General features: G+C 42.7%; 1 protein-coding gene across 1 annotated transcript in view; it reads left to right on the plus strand.

Annotated features, from left to right (window-relative positions):
* Positions 1–13,288: 13,288 nt before the first annotated feature.
* CAPN14 (calpain 14) overlaps positions 13,289–19,469 on the plus strand; it is a 34,397-nt gene continuing 28,216 nt past the window's right edge. Inside the window, exon 1 of the mRNA XM_045844292.1 lies at positions 13,289–13,421. The gene's annotated coding sequence lies outside the window, so the exon portion shown is untranslated. The remainder of the gene's footprint in view (positions 13,422–19,469) is intronic.

Below are 19,469 nucleotides of genomic sequence, written 5' to 3' on the forward strand. Positions count from 1 at the left end.
ATTCAAAAATTTAGGAGACAGCAGTCATCGGGGTTGGGGAGAAGGGCGTATTCAAGAGATGTTTTATAGCCTGGAAATGACACATCTTGGTAAGGAATAATAGAGAGGAAAGGAGGATAAGGTGGAGCCGAGGATGATTCTGACTTTTCTACTGTAGGGGAGAAGATGGTTGGAGACACTGTTTCACTGATTTGGGGAGCCGGGGACAGCACATGCTTAGCATTTAAAATGATGTGTTCCATCAGAAACACATGTGGCTGAGGTGCCTGTGGGGCCCCAAGTGGAGGAGTAGAGTTGGTGAAGCTGTGAGGATTTAGGCAGGAATTATCAGGGGTGGATGCTAGCCAGAATCTCTGCAGTGGCAGCTCAGCTCCCCTGCTCCCTGCTTGAACCCCAGCGCTCATCATCTCCTTCTGAGCTCCCCGCACCTCTGGGTAAGAAACCACTCAGATTAATAATTTACCCTTGGTGTTTATGTTTGCATCGGTACATGAGCATAAGAGGCAACATTCAAAATATTTAATAACTCACATGGATGGGAATGGAACATACACAACCGGTGGAACAGGGCTTAAGGCCCAGCTGTGCTGGGTGTAGAAGTACAAACACGAGTGAAAAGGTATTGCAGTACACAAAACCAACAGATTGGCACCCAAAATATATAATTAATGCCTGTGCATTGATAACAAAACATTCCAGTTAAAAAATTGGGCAAAGACAAAATGTTACTTTTGTAGAAGATGCTACATGAATGCCTTGGAAACGTAAGAAAAAATATTAAGCCTCATTATTACCAGGTGTCTGGAACTTGAGAAGGCCTGAGTCTGTCTGAGGGGAAGTCCTGGATGGCCAGGGTGCGAGAGGGAAAGAAGGGGGTCCACAGTGGAAATATTTCAATATTTTAGTAAGTGGTACCGCCATTGTACTGTGTACCGTCGAATGTCAGCCCGGAATATCTAATTCACTGAGTGCCTGTAGACATGTCAAACTCAAGTTCTCAATTTATGGAGTTAGAAATTTACCTTTTTTCAAAAAAGAACCAAGTAATAATGTAGCATCTCTGTATACTAGCAATAACAAGTTATAAATGATAATTTTTAAATAATAATTTTTATTTTTCAGTTACAGTTGACACATAAGATTATATGAGTTCCAGGTGTACAACCCACAAAGGGATCACCATGGGAAGTCTAGTGGCCACCTAACACATAGTGATTACTGTATTGTCAACTCTGTTCCCTAGGCTGTACTTTACATCCCCATGGCTCTTCTGTAACTACCAATTTGTACTTCTCAATCCCTTCACCTTTTTCACCCACCCCCCGCAACCCCCCTTCCATCTGGCAACTGTCAAAATGTTCTCTGAATCTCCTTGTTTATTTTGTTTTATAGATTCCACATATAAGTGAAATCATATGGTGTTTTCTGTCTGATTTACTGTAGTCAGCACAATACCCTCTCAGTCCATCCACACTGCTGCAGATAGCAAGATTTCATTATTTTTTTAATGGCTGGATCATATTCCATTGTATATATGCACCACTTCTTTATCTGTTCATTCATTGATGGACACGTAGGTTGCCTCCATATCTTGGCTATTGTAAATAATGCTGCAATAAACAGATGGATGTATAGATGTCTTTTTGATTTAGTGTTTTGTGTTTCTTTGGATAAATACCCAGAAGTGGAATTTCTGGGTCCTTCATTTTCTCTTGTTACAGCCTTTGCTTTAAAGCCTATTTTGTCTGGTCTAAGTATTGCTACCCAAGCTTTTTTTTTCCCCATTCCTATTTTCATGAAATATCTTTTCCACCCCTTTACTTTTGGTCTGTGTGTGTCTTTCAATCTGCAGTGAGTCTCTTGTAAACAGTATATGTAAGGGTCTTGTTTTGTTATCCATTCAACCACCATATGTCTTTTGATTAGAGCATTTAATCCATTTGCATTTAAAGTAATTATTGATATATATTTATTGCCAGTTTATTATTCATATTTTTATTTTATTTTAATTGTTGTTCAGTTACAGTTGTCCTGCCTTTTTCCCTATTGCTCTCCCCTGCTCTGTACCCCCTGCCCCCACCCCCTTCCCCTGCTCCCAGTCAATCCCTACCCCATTGTCACTGCCCTTGTGTCCTCTATTCATGTTCCTTGACTTGCTCCTTCCCCTTCTTTCCCCTGTGATTCCCCTTCCCCTGCCCCTTTGGTCACTGTGAGTTTGCTCTTTATTTCCATGTCTCCGGTTCTATTTTGCTTGTTTATTTGTTTTGTTGATTAGGTTCCACTTATAGGTGAGATCATATGGTATTTGTCTTTCACTGCCTGGCTTATTTCACTTAGCATAATACTCCCTGGTTCCATCAATGCTGTTTCGAAGGGCAGGAACTCCTTCTTTCATTCTTTTGCATAGAATTCCATTGTGTAAATGTACCACAGTTTTTTGATCCACTCATATACTGACGGGCACTTAGGCTGTTTCCAGCACTTGGCTATTTTAAATAATGCTGCTATGAACATTGGGGTGCAGAGGTTCTTTTGAACTGGTGATTCAGGATTCTTAGGGTATAATACCAGCAGTGGGATTGCTGGATCAAAAGGCAGTTCCATCTCTATTTTTTTCTTTTGAGGAAATTCCATACTGTTTTCCACAGTGGCTGCATCAGTCTTCATTCCCACCAACAGTGCACTAGGGTTCCCTTTTCTCCACAGCCTCGCCAGGACTTATTGTTTGTTGATTTGTTAATTGTGGGCATTCTAACTTATGTGAAGTGGTATCTCATTGTGTTTTTTTTTATTTTATTTATTCATTTTTTAGAGAGGGGAAGGGAGGTAGAAAGAAAGGGAGAGAAACATCAATGTGTAGTTGCCTCTTGTGTGCCCCCCACTCACAACCCAGGCATGTGCCCTGACTGGGAATCAAACTGGCTACCCTTTGGTTCACAGCCCACGTTCAATCCATTGGGCTACACCAGCCAGGGCTCATTGTTGTTTTAATTTGCATATGTTTTATCCTTTGTTTCCTTCTTAAAAGAGACTCTAACTTCATTTTTTTTGTAATATCGGTTCGATAATGATAAACTCCTTTAGTCTTTTTTTGTCTGGGAAGCTCTTTATCTGTCTTTCAATTGCAAATGACGGTTTTGCTGGGTAGATTAATCTTGGTTATAGGTTTTTGCTTGTCATCATTTTGAATATTTTTTGACAATTTCTTTGGGCCTGCAAAGTTTCTGTTAAGAAATCAGCTGACAGTCTTATGGGAGCTCCTTTATAGGTAACTAACTTTTCTTTTGAAGCTTTCAAAGATTCTTTGTTTTTAAATTTTAGAATTTTAATTATGATGTGTCTTGGAGCGGGCCTCTCTTGGGTTCATCTTATTTGGGACTCTCTGTGCTTCTTGGACTTTTATGTCTGTTTCTTTCACCAGGTTAGGGAAGTTTTCCATCATTATTTTTTCAAATAGGTTTTCAATTCTTTGCTCTCTCTCTTCTCCTTCTGGCACCCAATAATATAAATGTTGGTACACTTGAATTTGTCTCAGAGGCTCCTTATACTACCCTCTTTTTCTAAATTCTTTCTTTGCTGTTCTGATGGGATATTTTCTGTTTTCTTGTTTTCAAATCTCAGATTTGATTCTCTGTTTTATCTACTCTATTGTTGATTCCAAGTAATGTATTCTTCATTTCAGTTATTGTATTCTTCATTTCTCATTTGTTCTTTTTTGTTTAATATCTCCATTTTTTGTGTTTTTTGTTTCCTTGTCGAAGTTCTCATTGAGTTTATCTACTCCTCCCCTGTCATTGAGCATCCTTCTAACTAGTGTTTTGAACTCTCTACCTGGTAGATTGCTTGTCTCCATTTTATTTAGTTCTTTTTCTGGAGTTTTGTTCTGTTCTTTCATTTGGAACATGTTTCTTTGTCTCCTTGTTTTGTTTGCCTCCATGGTTTGTTTCTGTGTATTAGATTGAGTTGCCACATCTCCCAATCTTGGTAGAGTGGCCTTATGTAATAGGTGTCCCATTGGGCCCAGTTGCTTAACCTTCCCCATGGGCACTCCAGGTGGGCTGTGTGTACCCTCCTGTTGTAGTTGAGTCTTACTTGCTGTTGGCATGTCAGTGGAAGGGATTAACTACCCACCCCCCAGACCATGGGCTGTGAGCACTGACCAAGACTACAGTGGAGGAGCAGTACTGCTATGTGCAAGGGCTGACCCCACATAGCAGTACTCACTTCAGCAGCGCTCTGGGGCCTGATGAGTACCCTCCTTGGGTGTGTCACTCATGGAGATGGTTGGGTGGTACTCCAGCATGGTCTGAAGCTGACTACCAGGTATGCTGACTCTGGGTCCTCTGGGGAAGTACAGGCCAACTGGCATGAGGTGCAGAGATATCTGCAGATGGTTGCTACTTGTGCTGGGCTTGGAGGTGCCTGGGAAAGGCAAAGCTGTGAACCAAGCTGGCTGCTGCTCGTACCAAGCTAGGGGCTACTCAGCAAGAGGTATGGGGCATGCCCAGGACAGAAGCTGCTTGTGAGTCTCAGAGATTTTGATAAAGTCTGCATCATGAGCCAAGATATGCCATTTGTAGGGAAAACCCACTGGAAATGGCATGGGTAAGTCCACAAGCTGGATGGGGTGGGGCCTCAGTGAATCACCAGGGTGGACAAACAGTGATGGAGACTCAGATGTGGTGCCTGCCTGCAGGTAGAGTGCTCAGCAAAGGAACAGTGGCCTCTGTCAGCACTTTTGTCTGAGAGAAAGCTGCCCCTTCAACTCTTAACCCAAAGCCAGATAATTCAGTTTCTGCAGAGTGTGCCTGATATGTCTTTCAAGCTGCTGCCTGACCACTGGAGCTCAGAGCAAGTGAGTCTGAGTAAGTCTGTGCATGGACCCTTTAAGAGGAACACCTGGGATTCCAGAAGCCCTCTATCTTCCTCAGCTTAAGTCCTGCTAGTTTTTACAGCCAGAAGTTATGGGGCCTTCTCTTCCTGGCACTTAAACCCAAGGCTGGGAGGCCTGGTGCTGGGCTAGGACCCCTTGATCATAGAAGGGTGACCATAGTAGCTGAGATATCCCTCCTGATTTTTAATCATCACATGTGTGATGGTTCCGTGTGTGTGTGGAACCAGCTTGTTTCTGCATCTCTGCCACTATGTCTGGGCTCCATGTGGTTTCTTCTTTTGGTCCTTAGTTGTAGGACTTTTGTTCAGCTACATTTGAGGTGGTTCTAAATGATGGGTGTTCTGTAGTTTAGTTGTAATTTTGATGTGTTTGTGGGAGGATGTGAGCACTGCATTTACTTATGCTTCCATCTTGTTTAGAACTAGATAATTTTTAGAAGATATTATTTACAAAAACATAAAAACCTAGAGAAAAATGTAACAAAAGATGTACAAGACCTTTATATGAAAAATTATAAAATGTAATGGAAAGACATTAAAGGCATTCTAAATAAGTGGGAGAGACATAATATTCAATTTTTAAAAGATTCCATGTCACAAAGATCTGATTCAATAACTGATAGAGTTTTAATTAAAATCTGAGCACGATTTTCCATGGAAATTAACAAGGTGATTCTAAAATGCATATAGAACAATAGTCCAAGAATAGCTAAGATTTTCCAGTAGAACAAAAAAGAGAAAGGGAGGAACAGGAGGAGAAGAAGGAGGGGTGGGCGGAAGGATGAGAAAAAGAAGACAGTAACAACAATAGTAACAAGTAGGTGAAGAACTTTGCCATAGTGGATGTCATTATCAGGTTGCTGTGGTTAAGATGGTGTGCTTTCGGCACAGTGATAAACCAATAGAATGACACAGTAAAATAGCCAGCAAATATGGAAACCTGATATATAAAGAATTTGAGAGATCACATATGTATTAGTACAAGATCAGAAAGAATTCTTTCAATAAGACGTTGAAGTATAAACCACAAATGAAAATATTAATACATTTGGCAATAGTCAACTTAAGCACACTTGTTCAACTAAAGATACAAAAGAGAGTAAAAAATATTTACAATACATAAAATTAATGAAGGGACATTCAGTTACTACTATAATTAATACTTGTACATCTATGAGGAAAAGACAAATATTCCAATCCAAAAAAATTGGCAGAAGTCATAAAAATTCCTTTTACAAAAGAGGCTATATAAATACCCTATCAAGAAGAAAATGATGTTGAACCTCATTAGTAATTAGAGAAACACCAAACCACAGTGATTATGACACTTCACACCCATCACAATGACCCAAAATAAAAAGTTGGATGATACCAAGTGGTGATGAGAGTGTGGAGCAATGGGGATTTCCACAATTTTAAATAATATAAATGAATTCCTGGTGAACCTGTCATCTAATCCAAGGACTACAAAAATTAGCAATAATTTCCATCTACCTACCTGTTCCTCTCTTGTCCTGCCTCCGCCTCCTCCCCTCCCCAGAGAGAACCACAACCCAAAATTTGGTGCATTTTATTCCCTCGCTTTTTAAATTAATATTGTCCCATATATATGGAAGCATGAACAACATATTGTTGAGGTTTAGTGTTTTGGAACTTTATAAAAGGCACATCCTGCTGCATGCATTCCCTCGGAACTGAATTTTTTCCCTACTCAGCATTTTGTCAGCAGCCTTTGTTTTTGGCCTCATCCGCCTCTGTGGCGACCCTGTCCAGCCAGGTGGCTCCCCCAAACCCAGCACGTGGCCCTATATTCTGTCACCCTGATGGCTCATGGGAGTTCCCGTTCGGACAACCTGCAGGAGATAGGTCCTCGTCCCCCCACGTCCTAGCTGTGTGATCTTTGCTGTCTAAGCCTCAGCTCCCTGGTCTCCGAAATGGAGAAACAATCTTTTTTTTTTTTTTTTCAGGATTAAAGGAGACAATGCATGCAGAGAGCTTAGTGCAGTGTGTAATCCACCGAGAGTGCTCAATATTCATGGTTAGATATTAAGGTTATAATCACTATTGTTTTTATTCACTACATGGGCACTGCCCTGTGTTCTGGACCTTTTTGTTCATTTGTATCTTAATGGAAGATGGCATTGACTCAAAGGATTATAATTGCTAATAGAATTTGTAGCATTCACTATAGGCCCTTGGGGGTGACACTATGAAATTGGGGTCCTTCTCTTTTCTTCCCTTTTCTCACCAAGACCATGTAGGTCTGGTTAGAAGTAGAGGGAGAGATATGAACTGCAGTAGCAACTTAGAGGAAAAGCTTGAGCCCGGCCAGGGGAGGTTAGAGGAGTCAGAGGACAGTTCAAGTGGGGGCCCAGTATCTGCAACTCTAGGACACAGGCCCCTCTTGGCCTGGTCCCGACTGTATGCGTAAAGCACAGTATATCCATTCTGTTGACCTCTGTTGAAGGGGAAGGTGCATCAACTCAGCCAGTTCCTATTGTTGGGAATTAGGGTAAACTATGTTAACATCTTTTAAGACAACATCCTTATCTGTGACCTTCTTGTCTCTTCCTATCTCTGCAAAACAGGATCATTGGGATTTTTAAAATCACAATCTCATTAAAACCACAAATTAATTTTAGGATGATTAACATCTTATTAACGAATCATCTTTCTATCTAAGATGACATGACTCCCATTTAGTCAAATACCTTTTATATCTCTATAATCTTTCTGTAGCTCCCCTCAAATTGTCAAAAACCTTTCCTTTAAGATAATTCTTAGTTATTTTATATTGTTACTGTTACTACAAATGAGGTATTTCTATTATGGTAACTTCTAATTGCTTATTGTTATATATATATATATATATATATATATATATAGGAATGCTATTACTTTAATAATATGTATTGTATAGCTATTTTACTTAATGCTCATCAATATAATACTTTTTAGTTCATTCTTAGGTTTTCTAGTGATATAAAGATCATCAACTAATGTTTTTCTCTTTTTATTAGTACTACTTGGGTTATAATTAAATTTCATATTTGGGTCAAAAGTTTCAGAACAATGTCGAAAACAAAAAAGGAGCATTCTTGTTTGTCCCTGACATCAATGCTATTCTGATTCTTATCTGGATTCTCCTTTCTTTCATCTCTTTGACTTGGGAGCTGTGATCTCAGATAAAAAATATTCTACCAAAACAAAGCATCTAGTAGGTGGCATCCTCTCAAATTTATAGGTACGTATATTTGTATGTATATAGAACCCTACATAGATAATTACATATGTATGTTATGTTCTCTGGATGTTCTTTTTTAGAAGCCTGGGTAGATGGCGATGCCATTAATAGACATGGAAACCACAGGAGGAGCAGTAGGTTTGGGGAGCTATCTCCTTCCAGCCACAGAACACTGCAGTACTGTCCCGGTGCCTTCTCAAAGGGAGTTTTCTTTACGGCGGTGATTTTCGATCTTGTTCATCTGGTGTCACCCATAAATTAATTACTAAAATTCCACAGCACATCAAAAATATATTTTTTGACAATCTGACAAAAAATAGGTATAATTTTGACTGATTTACAACAATATTAATATTGATGATGATAATAATAACCTATCCTTTTTGCTCCAGAGTGACTTTTTTAAAAAACCAGGTACCTATACTTGCGTGTAAGGATTTCTGCTATCGAGAAATACGATATTGGTTAAATCTCGAGATTTAACCAATTCGATGCAAACGTATTATGAGGCATGATCACGAAGATGCAACTCTATTATATGACCTATATATTTATGGTTCAAGGCATTCACACTGGATGGCTATCATTGTGTTGGTTGTTGTCGTTTTTTAATGTGACAATCTAAGGAAGAAGAGGTCAGTTCCCCTGAGTGAATAATCAGGTATTGCATGTTTTAAAAATGTTGCGGCACGCCAGTTGAAAATTGCTGCTTTATGGGATGGCACAAAATCCACATGTTGAAGAGGCACGAGATTTAATATACAGCAAAGTCAATGTGAGTCAATGCTGAGATGGAGTTGCCAAAAATGATCATGAGGTACCAGCTGTGTAGGAAATGACAACTATCAATGCTGACTTAGAGCTTGTCGTATGGGAGGCACTATAGAGGTGCTGTCACAGAGATGACACATTTCATTTTCACAGCGACAGTTCAAAGTGCCATTACTCTCCCACACGGAGAAACCGAAGCTTAGTAGCTAAAACGAGGCAGGGCAGGAGGAGCACCACAGTTTCTATGAAGCGTAAAGTCTTGAACCAATTCATTCATATATTCGGAGGTGGCTTGCTGTGGCCTAGGACAATAGTCACTATGTTGTGGTGTGAATAATTAAAAGAACTAAAATCATAACAGTTATATTTGAAGGGCTGTCACATGGGAGGGCAAAAACTATGGATATAGAATGAGCCAAACACAGCAATCGACTGCTCACTCACCCTGTCTTTACTGTGATATCACCCACGTGCGCGATCTCAGTCACCATCCCCCTACCCACAACCTGAAACATTCACGTGTCTAGGCCAGGCACCCCCTGGGTATCCTGTGGGACACTCACACTCAGTCCCAGCGGGTAAGACATTCCCAAAGACCTCTCAGTAAGCACTGAATCTAATCACATGAAATAATCATAATTATTCCTTCAACAAAATGTATTGAGTGCTCACTATACATCAGCCACTGGACTAAATGTTTTGTACTCATTGCAATGTGAATAGTTGAATTCTTCCACTAATTTTAGAAAGTAGCTATGATTCCTATTTTGTAGATGCTAAGAATGAGGCCCTCAGAGGTGTGTTAATGATTCAAGGCTCTCCAACTAATATGTGGTAAAGTTGGGCTCAAACCCCACATTTATCTGGCTCCAAAGGTAAGCTCTTTCTAGAACATAAACTCACACAGTTCTAGAAAGGGCAGATCATGGTAAAACCCTCCTATGCATAGGGGAGGTCTGGGTATGAGGGCCCTCTGGGTGACTCATGTTTTCAGAGCTGCTGTCTCATTCCCTGAAGCTTAGACTTGAAAGCTTATCAGAGATTATGCTCTTTAGTTAAAGGGATTTTTTTTAAATTATTTGTTGAAAGACACACACACACCCTTCCATGGAACTGTAGCAGGAAAACATTTCAATATAAATATGTTATGTTCCTGCTGAAAACATTAGCCCACACAACTTCTCCATAAAAGCATGTTTTCTGGGTAGAGAATAGTGCCTTCTTTGAGGAGAATACAAGGTAAGGATGGCTAATGCATTTAATTGTTAATGTGAGGAGTTCCTTTGATTTCAACCTGGAAGGAAGCCTCCATGCACAGACGCCCTTTTAGATGGTTTTGTATGAGTCAGCTCCCAGGAATGGGAGCTACTATCTCTACTGGAGTCGTCACCCTATCGGCACCATGTCTTTCTCATTACTGTACCCCAGGGATCAGTCACAGCCTATGGACTATCAGGGTTTCTTTCCTTTCCTTCCCACCCCCCCTTTTTTTTAAAAATGTAGTCTGTTTTGTTTGTTTCTGTTTCTCTCTCTTTCTTTCTCTCTCACTCCCCTCCCTCCCTCTCTTCTTTCTTTCTCCTTCCTTCCTTCCTTCCTTCCTTCCTTCCTTCCTTCTTCTTTCCCTCCCTCCCTTCTTCTCTCTCTTTTCTCCCTTCTTTCTTTGTTCGTTGGAACTTCTTTCCTAACAGAAATCTTGCCAACACCTCTTGGGAGGAAATACAGAAACCACGCTGTTCTCCCTGGCAGTCACTTTTCCCTGTCATGAGCATCCTAATGGCAAAGTCTCTGCCAAGAAAGACAGGCCAGGTCACAAGTCAAAATGAAAACAAACAAACAATCAACAAGCCAAAACAGACATTAGTAGAGGTGAAACTATAAGACACTCGGGAAAATAATGTCAGGAAGAAAGCAAGGGTCAGGAGGAATGGTTAGAAATACATGTTGTGGTTGCGTACGGATGTGGACAAGTTTAATAATGCCAAGGACACAATTAAGAATAGAGGCAGAAAACAAGAGATGTACACTAGGAGACTTTGAAAGAAAAAAGTTTAGACAACATTTTTATCTGTCAGGGAACCAGGCCAAGAGCTAAAAAAGAAACAAAAAAGCAAACCATACTGCAGACCATTTCTTATTTCCTCTCTTTGAACTGTCTTTGTTTGAGGGAATAGTCCATAACCATAACTGTGATTTCTGGGCATATATTGTTGCTAAATGAAGCTCTGTCCTTCAAGGTCTGTATTTTGTAATTGAGTCAATGGCACTTGACTTAAACTTATTAACCTTTTTATATATTAGGTGATCAGATTTTTTCCAATGATCAGGGAGAAAACATGTTAAAAAACAAGAGATTAGAATGCCAGATTAATGGACATTTCACGAACCTGCTAGAGAAATGCCAAAATGTACCACTGGTCCAACTGACATGTCATGTGCCTGTCATGTGTGTGTCCCAGGTGTTGCCCCAGCTGACTCCAGTGCTATCCAAACCTGCTCCCATGGACCAATATTGGACCAGAGGCGGTGGGACAGAGAAGACAATAACCAGGAAGGAGGGTGATGGAGGGAGGTCTCTGTTCTACTTCCATTTAACTTCCCCCCACCAAGATTTACTGACCAATTCTTGGGTCATAATGTCTATGACCCAATTTAAGTATTTTGGGAGCCCTTGAAGTCTGTCTCAATAAGTGTGCTCTTCACTTGCCTGATTTTCTATGATGAAGCAATTGCCTTACATCCTAATACCACTAAGGGCTCCTTGCCTAGGACAAGGAGCCCTTGTCCTCTCCCCCCTGTCCTATGATGTGAGGTCAGCCTTACCTCTGCCACTTCCCAGGAATCCTGATGTGCTCTGTGGCCAGGTCACGATTGCTGTTTTGGACACTTTCTGATGATATATGCCAGCCCGAAGCTTGATCTTGGTGTATTTTTGCATCTTTTAGATTTACCTACCCCAGGTCGTCATGTCCTGATGCCTCCCCCATATGCCTGCCCTCCAGCACATCCCAAGCCCTTCTCAGAGATAGCATACCTCATCAGATTGAGTTCACTTGGGTTATGGGTTAGAAATAAGTGTCCTTGAAATTCTATTAGCTCTCTGATAACTTAGGAAAATACCCTCTTGGAGTGGGGGGAGGGGGAGAAAAAAGGTCTTAGAATTTACTTTGGAAACTTAGAGATGACTTTTATTAGGAGCTAAACCACAAAACCTCTTTTTATTATCTTGGTTTGGGGATAAAGTTTCAATGCTTGAAAGTTACATAATATATGGAACCACGAATTTTTTCTTCCATTCTGCTGAACTTGGTATTATCTTTTCTTCCATTCACAAGTAAAATCCCTTCTCCTTACTTTGCTGGATCCTAGTTTTGAAATCATATAGTCAACTGAACAACAATGAAGTGTGTGGGGGGGGCAGAGAATAGGAGAACCTGTCAATTGATTTTATGAAGCTTTGGTGGGGCTGTAGCCACCAGGACGGCAATCCCTGTCTATAGAGCTGCCAGAAGTAACCCTTGCTGGAGCGCTACTATTGCATGATTTTCTTGTGTTCTTGTATTTGCAAAACATGGAATCAATGCATGCAGTGGGGACAACTATATGCATGAGGTGTTCATACAGTGCATGCACAAGGATTTGAGTAGTTTTTCCCATTCGCAGTTGTATTGGACACATCACAGTTTTACTTGTTGTTGTTTTTTTATTGTGAGTCTAATTAAATAACACAAAGGACCTGTGTGAACGTGAACGAACACTTGTTAGCAGTTACTATTAAATATACTTGACACCTAATTTATTCCTCAACTGGACTTTTTCACTTATTATTTTACTGCCTGAAACTTCAATAATCGGGGATTCATTTGGGTGAATATTTTATTTTAAAAGTGCAAATACCTATGCTAAGGTTAAGGATTTGTGAGCAAGTTACACAGTCACACATTTTTGAGAACTCATCCATCCAATTGCCTTCCAGTGCCCTGAGGAATGAGAATAATGACAGGAGGAAACGAAAGGACATATTTAGAGACTGCACCCAGGTTTGGGGGGAGGGCAGGCTTATGTAGGGCACTGGGACCCTGAAAAAATAATTATGGGAAAGTAAGGCATTCAACCAGGAAGTGGGTCTGGAAGCCAGAAACAAACTTGACCTTTAAATGTTTGTTCAAGGTAAGTCCCAAACAGAGTCACAGAATGTCATAACAGAGAGGTGAAGATGACTAACTCTCTTTCTTGTCAAAGCATTACTGGCACAAGCTCTGTTTGGCTGTCATTCTAAGAAAATGATTAGATTCGGGTGATGCCATCACAAAGCTCTGGGGCTCCCCTCCCTTCCAGAGAACACACAGTGGGAAGGAGCCAAAGCTCTGGAGGCGGGAACTCAGGCTCTTGGACAAGCCCCTGTGCATAGAAAAGACCATATATATGCATAAGAGTGGCCTGGGCAGCGGGTTTTGGAACTGCATCAGGACTAGACCCTGTCCAGCTGCTTAAAGAAGCAAGATCTCCTGTGCAGGTACATTTCTTTACCTCCAAGTGTGGGTTCAATTTAGTCCAGAACCCCTAGAATCCTCTGCAGGGTCTGGGTTCAGAAGGTGAGAGAAACATAGTCGCTGCTTCTGATTTGAACTTTGCAGGTCAGAGTTTTTCTGGAAAGAGCCCTGGAGTCTGGACATGTGAATTTGGTCCTCAGTTTTGCTATTGCTTACCAGTGTGTCAGCTCTGATCTCTGTTAAACGGTCATCTGGGGGAGTTACTGATACTGCTGGGCATTGTCATTTCCCAGGGCTCAGACCCTTCCAGGGGTCTTCTGAAGGGCCTGGAGGGGTCTTCAGAAGACCCATTTTGGAAGGGGTCTAGAGGTGGCCTGGGTCCTTGAAGGACTCTGATATTCCAGGAGAAAGAATGTTCTCTGGGTGTGAATGGGCAGCAAGGCCAGTTTGACTTTCTCCGTGCAATCAGGTGTGAAGAAGTCAATGATGACAAATTGAGAATGAAATAGTCCTTCGTGTGATAGTTATCGTCGTGGGGCTGGGGTGGAGGGGCCCTCGCTTAGAAGAGAAATCTAGAAATCACACCGGTTCAAGCAGCTTGCTGGTCTCTGGGCATCTGAGATCACTGAGGCTCTGGATGACTCTGGAAGAAGGCAGCCAGCTCAGCCCATAATCAGTCGTCTCCTTTGGAGAGAGAGGAGGTATTGTTCGTTTAGGTGGGGTTGAGCCTGGTTATGGCTTAAACATTTTTGTTTCAGAAATGTCAGATATAGTCAGATACAGGAGCTGGAGCTGTGAGCCTAGCATGAGCCAGTGGGGTAGACCTATATTTTGGGGATGGGGGGGTTCTCCCAGATTGAAAAAGGTGAGAGAGTTTCTTTTACTCTCTAGTTCACTCTCTAAAAGTCTGGAAAGGATTCTTGGATGGGTTGGGAACCGACCATTAAACAGAGTGAGTACCTTGCACTCCCTCTAGAGTGAGAGGCCAGCCGTGGGACTCCTTGAGAGCAAGTTCTAGTTCATCTTGCACCCCTACCATCTAGGGCAACACCTGGCCCATGATGAAGCACTCAATAGAGCCTTGTTTAAATGAAATGGATCTACCACTTTTCAAATTCTCTTCTAAATCTCTCTCCTGACCATCAAAACAATCAATAGACAAGAATAGAACTAATTTAACTATTAGTGGTATCATTGGTGTGTGTGATAAATCTCTCCACCTCAAGGGTAACTACTGAGCTGATTTCTAACGCACGATTGGTTTTGCCTTTCTTTGACAATTACATAGAGAGAACTGTAGAGTTTCTGTGTGTAGACTTTTTCACTCAGTACTATGCAAATTCCATCCATATTTTAGCATGTCATTCTGGTTTGTTCATCCTCAATGCTGTAGAGCAGGGGTGTCACACTCATTTTCACCAGGGGCCACAGCAGCCTCGAGGTTGCCTTCAAAGGGCCAAATGTAATGTTAGGACTGTGTAAATGTAGCTACTCCTTAACTGGGGACAAGGAGCTTGGCACTGCTGCTGGGTAGAAACAAGGTGCTGGGTGGATAAAACAAGGTGGGGGGCCAGATTCGGCCCTCAAACCTTGTGTTTGCCCCCTGTGCTGTATAGTATTCTGTTGTGTGAATGTGCTCCAATATTTAATCCATGTTCATGGGCTTGTTGGTAGGTCTCAGTTTGGTGCTGTTTTGAATAATACTATTATAAATATTCCTGTGCATGTCTTTTGGTTCATAAATTTAAGCATTTCTATTGGGTAATACCCAGGAATGGAATTGTTGTCACAGGGTATGTACACACTTAGGTTTAGTATTTACTGCTAAACAGTTTCCTAAAAATTGTCTTTGTTTGACTTACTTTTTATAAAGTTTTGCCTGGGTTTGTAACTGCAATGGTTGATATTCCGGAGTAGCATAAATCACAACCTAAGATGCAAGGTCATCCATTCCTCAAGTCCCAGACTGAGCTTTGGGTGCAAGGGGGGTCAGTGAGGGGGTGCACTTGCTACCCAACACCCTTCTCCCTAGTTCACGAACTTGAACAAAGGGCAAGTGCTAAGTCATAACTGATTCAGGAGTGTTCTTTCACGGCAGCTTTGTCCAGTCTCCCTACCCGTCACACGAGCTCAGAGGTCCTTAGAGTAATACCTTTTCTGAGGTGCAGACATCGGTGTGTCAGCGAGATACCTTGGCTGTGAGAAGAAATAGTGGGTCTGGGGCTCTGGGGAGGAGGGGGGACTTGAACTGAGCTTTGATGGATGGATGCAATTCAAAAACCAGAGACAGAAAGAAACATCTCCTGTTTGTGTGCAGGTAAAAGGTATTGTGTTGGGGTAGAGCTGCGGGTTGTTTATATAGAAAGGGGTCAGAGCACTGAGACCCTGACCCTTTGGGTTTGAGGTCATGAACTGTGGGATCAGAGTGGAGGGATGTGATCTGGCCAGTTGGACAGGGAATTCAGGAACAGGAGGAGGAAAAGCTACCTTAGTCTGACGGGTAATGCAGCTCATCATCTGACCCTTTAAGATTCAAATACTCCTGAAAAAATAAGAGGAAAAAATCCACATCTGTTTTAAGACTCTTTCCTATTCAAACATGTTTTGAAATGTTCTGGAAAGGAGAAAAATCAAAAGGGTTGGTCCTTTAAATGTATGGAAGGTGGTAGAGAAGTAAGGGTAGGAAACGACCTAATACTAGGGTACTGGTGTCTCCCGTTTGGGGACTGTAAGGATGGAAGCAGGCTTGAGGAGACCAGAGTGACCCCACTGAGGTTCTGCTTGAGGAGCTGGTAAGAAAGAAAAGAAGAAAATGTGCCAAAGATATGCCCAGGGCTTACCCTGGTCCTGTGGAGCTGGCCAAGAGCCCACAGGCACTGCTCAGAGGTCTTACTTGTGCAGAGGGGCACTAACCAGAGACCACTAGGTTCCCTCTAGCCTGATATTAGGCCTATCTTCAAGGAGTGACATCAGGGTCTGGCTTCCACACAGGCCCAGTGACTATTCCTAACCCAAGGAAAGCTGTCTCCACCACATGGCAACTCAAGGTGCACACTCGAGTTCTGGGAGTGGTAGGCTGTCTGCACTTCCGCAGAGGTTTGTGGCTGTGCATTGAGTCATGGAGCAGATGGAAGACAGGGCAGCTGAGAGTGGGTAGAGGGCTCCATCAGCCAAGTTTTTCTATCTGCACATAGGTGTGCAACCAGCCCAGAGGATCCCCCAGCATCACCAGCTCAGGCAGGGGGCTTCCTGCCTCTTCTCTTCCCAGTCTACACCCAAGGCACATGCTCCCTTTGGAGACTCCCTCCTTGCAGACTGACTGATTTTACTGTGTTCCTTAGGGTCCTTTAACCTGGGTCCCCAGAACCTCTGCCCCCAGAAAGGAACTCCCAAACAAGTCTGGATCAGAGGGGAGGCTGTTAAGAAGGCCTCTCAACCCAAGCCTTAACCTAAACCGGTTCCTGGGGATGTAATCAGAACAACAGGAGAACAGCTAAATGGTTGACAGTTCACATCTTGACCTCATTTCAGCTTCAAGTCAGGAGGAGTGGGGGTGGGGCTTCGGAGGGACAGGCTTTATCGTTCTTCACGTTTCACAAATGAAGAAACACCCATCTGTTTGTTTGCTCAGTCAGCCAGTCAGCAAACATTTATTAAGCGTCTGTGTGTTCTTGTTCTCGATAGCTCATAGTCGGGCCACGTTCCTTATTGTTTCCTGAAAGGCAAACGGCTGCTCTAAACACAAAGATGAGTTCTCTGGGTCTTTTGTCAAAAACTAAATCTAAATGTAGACAAATATGTAAATAATAAAAACTTTCAAGATCCTTTTAAACCATTCACTGGGCAAAGTCATTTCCTCCTTTATGAACAGGGCATGGCCTGTACTTAGAGATTGGGTGCTCCTATTTGTAGTCGGCAGCCACAAAACCACCCACCCGACAGCTGTCCGGGACGGTCTGCTGTCACCACATCTAAAAAGTTAGAGACTTCGGCAGAGAGAAATGGCAGGCCGCATCTTTAACACTTTGAGCCATGACAGTAACCTTTGAGCATAAAGGGTCTGCAAAAGCAAAATATCAGTAAGTCAGTTAGAGATGAAGTTCTGCTACATGGAGAAACATTCTTAGTGATGGCTGCAATTAACCACATTCCTGCTTGGCGCTGACCCCTGTGCCTAGCATCATGCAACGACAATCTACCGGAGTGAGACAGTGCTTTAAGCAAACTTGTGTGTAAAAGGCAGGCAATAAATATTTAGGCTTATAGGCAATAATTTCTGTTGCAAGGGCCCGACTCTGCTGTTGTATGTTGCAAAAGCAGCCATACATGGACAGGTAACTATGGCTGTATTTCAATATAAATTTATTAACAAAATCCAGCAGTGAGCCGGATTTGGCCCAGGGACCATAGTTTGTCAACCCCTGCTTTAGAGTTTTTTCAAGTCACTTCTTGTAGTTATCTCTTTTGAGTCCTAAGGATAGACATAATATATGTTATCTCCATCTTATGGGTAAGGAAATGATCTTAAAGAGGGTAAGGGGTCTGCCCACAGCCACACAGGTAAGAGGTGGCATCCTGGCCACCTCCCGGGTCTTCTGATTGTAAATGTAGCGCTCCATGACCTCTGCACACTGGCTGTCACACAGAAGCACAGTCCCTACCCAAGATGAATCGGACAGGGCCCATAGTTAGTCTTGCTCTTTTGTTCCAACTGTCAAGAACATGGAATTGATCACTTTTTCAGTCTCGTACTTTTTATCACACAGACAGAGCCATTGGGCTAGGAGCCCAGGTTTCTATTCCCATTTTACCTCGGACAACTCAGTGGTTTGTGGCAAGAGGCCAGAGTTCTCTGGAAATCAATCATCCCCAGGTGGATGCCACAGGTTCACAGCACCTGTGAGCAAGGACGTGGTTCTTATGTTTCTGTTTCCTTTCCAGAGCCCCCACTCTACCCTTATTAGGTGGACTAAGGGCCAGGCATTCAGCATGGACCCAGTGTCCAGCATGGACCCAGTGTCTAGCATGGAACCAGTGTCTAGCACGTAGCAGGTGCTCAGTAAATATCTGATTGAACCGAACATCAGGGGAGGGACTCAAGGCATGGAACAGGCTCAGGTGTCTTGCCTGGCAATGCTTCACAGTGCTCCCCAGCCAGTTAGCACTCAAATCTAACTGGAGTCCCTCTAGATCAGGAGCCCCAGGTAGATCCCTCATATCTCAGCATCACAAAGCTCTCCTTTGCACTAACACTGTAGACCAGGTGAGCAACATGGAAACAAGTGAAGATGGAGGCTCTGCCCCACCTTTGCTGAGGGCAAATGAATCCTGCCATGAAGAACATGACCGTGGAGCCTTCACACCCTCCGGGGCGTGGGAGAGCACTCGGGCACCAGAAGCACGACCTTGGGCTGCATGCTCTGGTGTTTTGTGCCCCAGGTGGCTTTCCCTATTTGTTTGCATCGTCTTCTTTCATGGGCCTGCTCCATGGGCGTGCTCCAACATGGCTCCCACGCAACAATTAAAATGAATTTCCAGACATGACCAAGAGCTGTCTGGCCCTTTGCAGAGAGCTGTGACAATCTGGGAGTGAGCTGATTTCACCTCCCAGCTGGTAGCCCACAGCAGACTTGCTGGAACTGACAACCACCCACATCTGGGTCTAGACCCTCCTTAAGGTGACTTGGGAATACTTATAAAAAGGAGATAATACTTGTGTGTGTGGCCTCATTCTGAAATGTGATCTTGTGATGGGTATTTTGTCCTTTGAGTCCCATGAAGCACCAAGGCTTGTCATGAGATATAATGCAGTGTTTTCTGGTTCAGAGAAGAATTCAAGTGCAGCCCAGTGCTTGGTAAGGTGGGTGTGAGCCTGGGTCGGGTTCTGAAGCCAAGGGACCTGCTATCACATGTCACGTCACAAGCGGCGAATGACTGCTGCTCAGGCTCAAAGGGACAAAAAAGGAAAATCTTGCTCTTATGAGACCTTGCATTGGTTTACAAAGGTAAAGGGGGTAGAAGAAACTCGTTGAGAAAGAAACAGGGGTAGGCTGGAGGAAGCTTTGCCTGAT

This window comes from Phyllostomus hastatus, unplaced genomic scaffold (assembly GCF_019186645.2).
Source record: "Phyllostomus hastatus isolate PE091 unplaced genomic scaffold, TTU_PhHast_1.1 phas_contig_402, whole genome shotgun sequence".
In the NCBI taxonomy this organism is placed as follows: domain Eukaryota; kingdom Metazoa; phylum Chordata; class Mammalia; order Chiroptera; family Phyllostomidae; genus Phyllostomus; species Phyllostomus hastatus.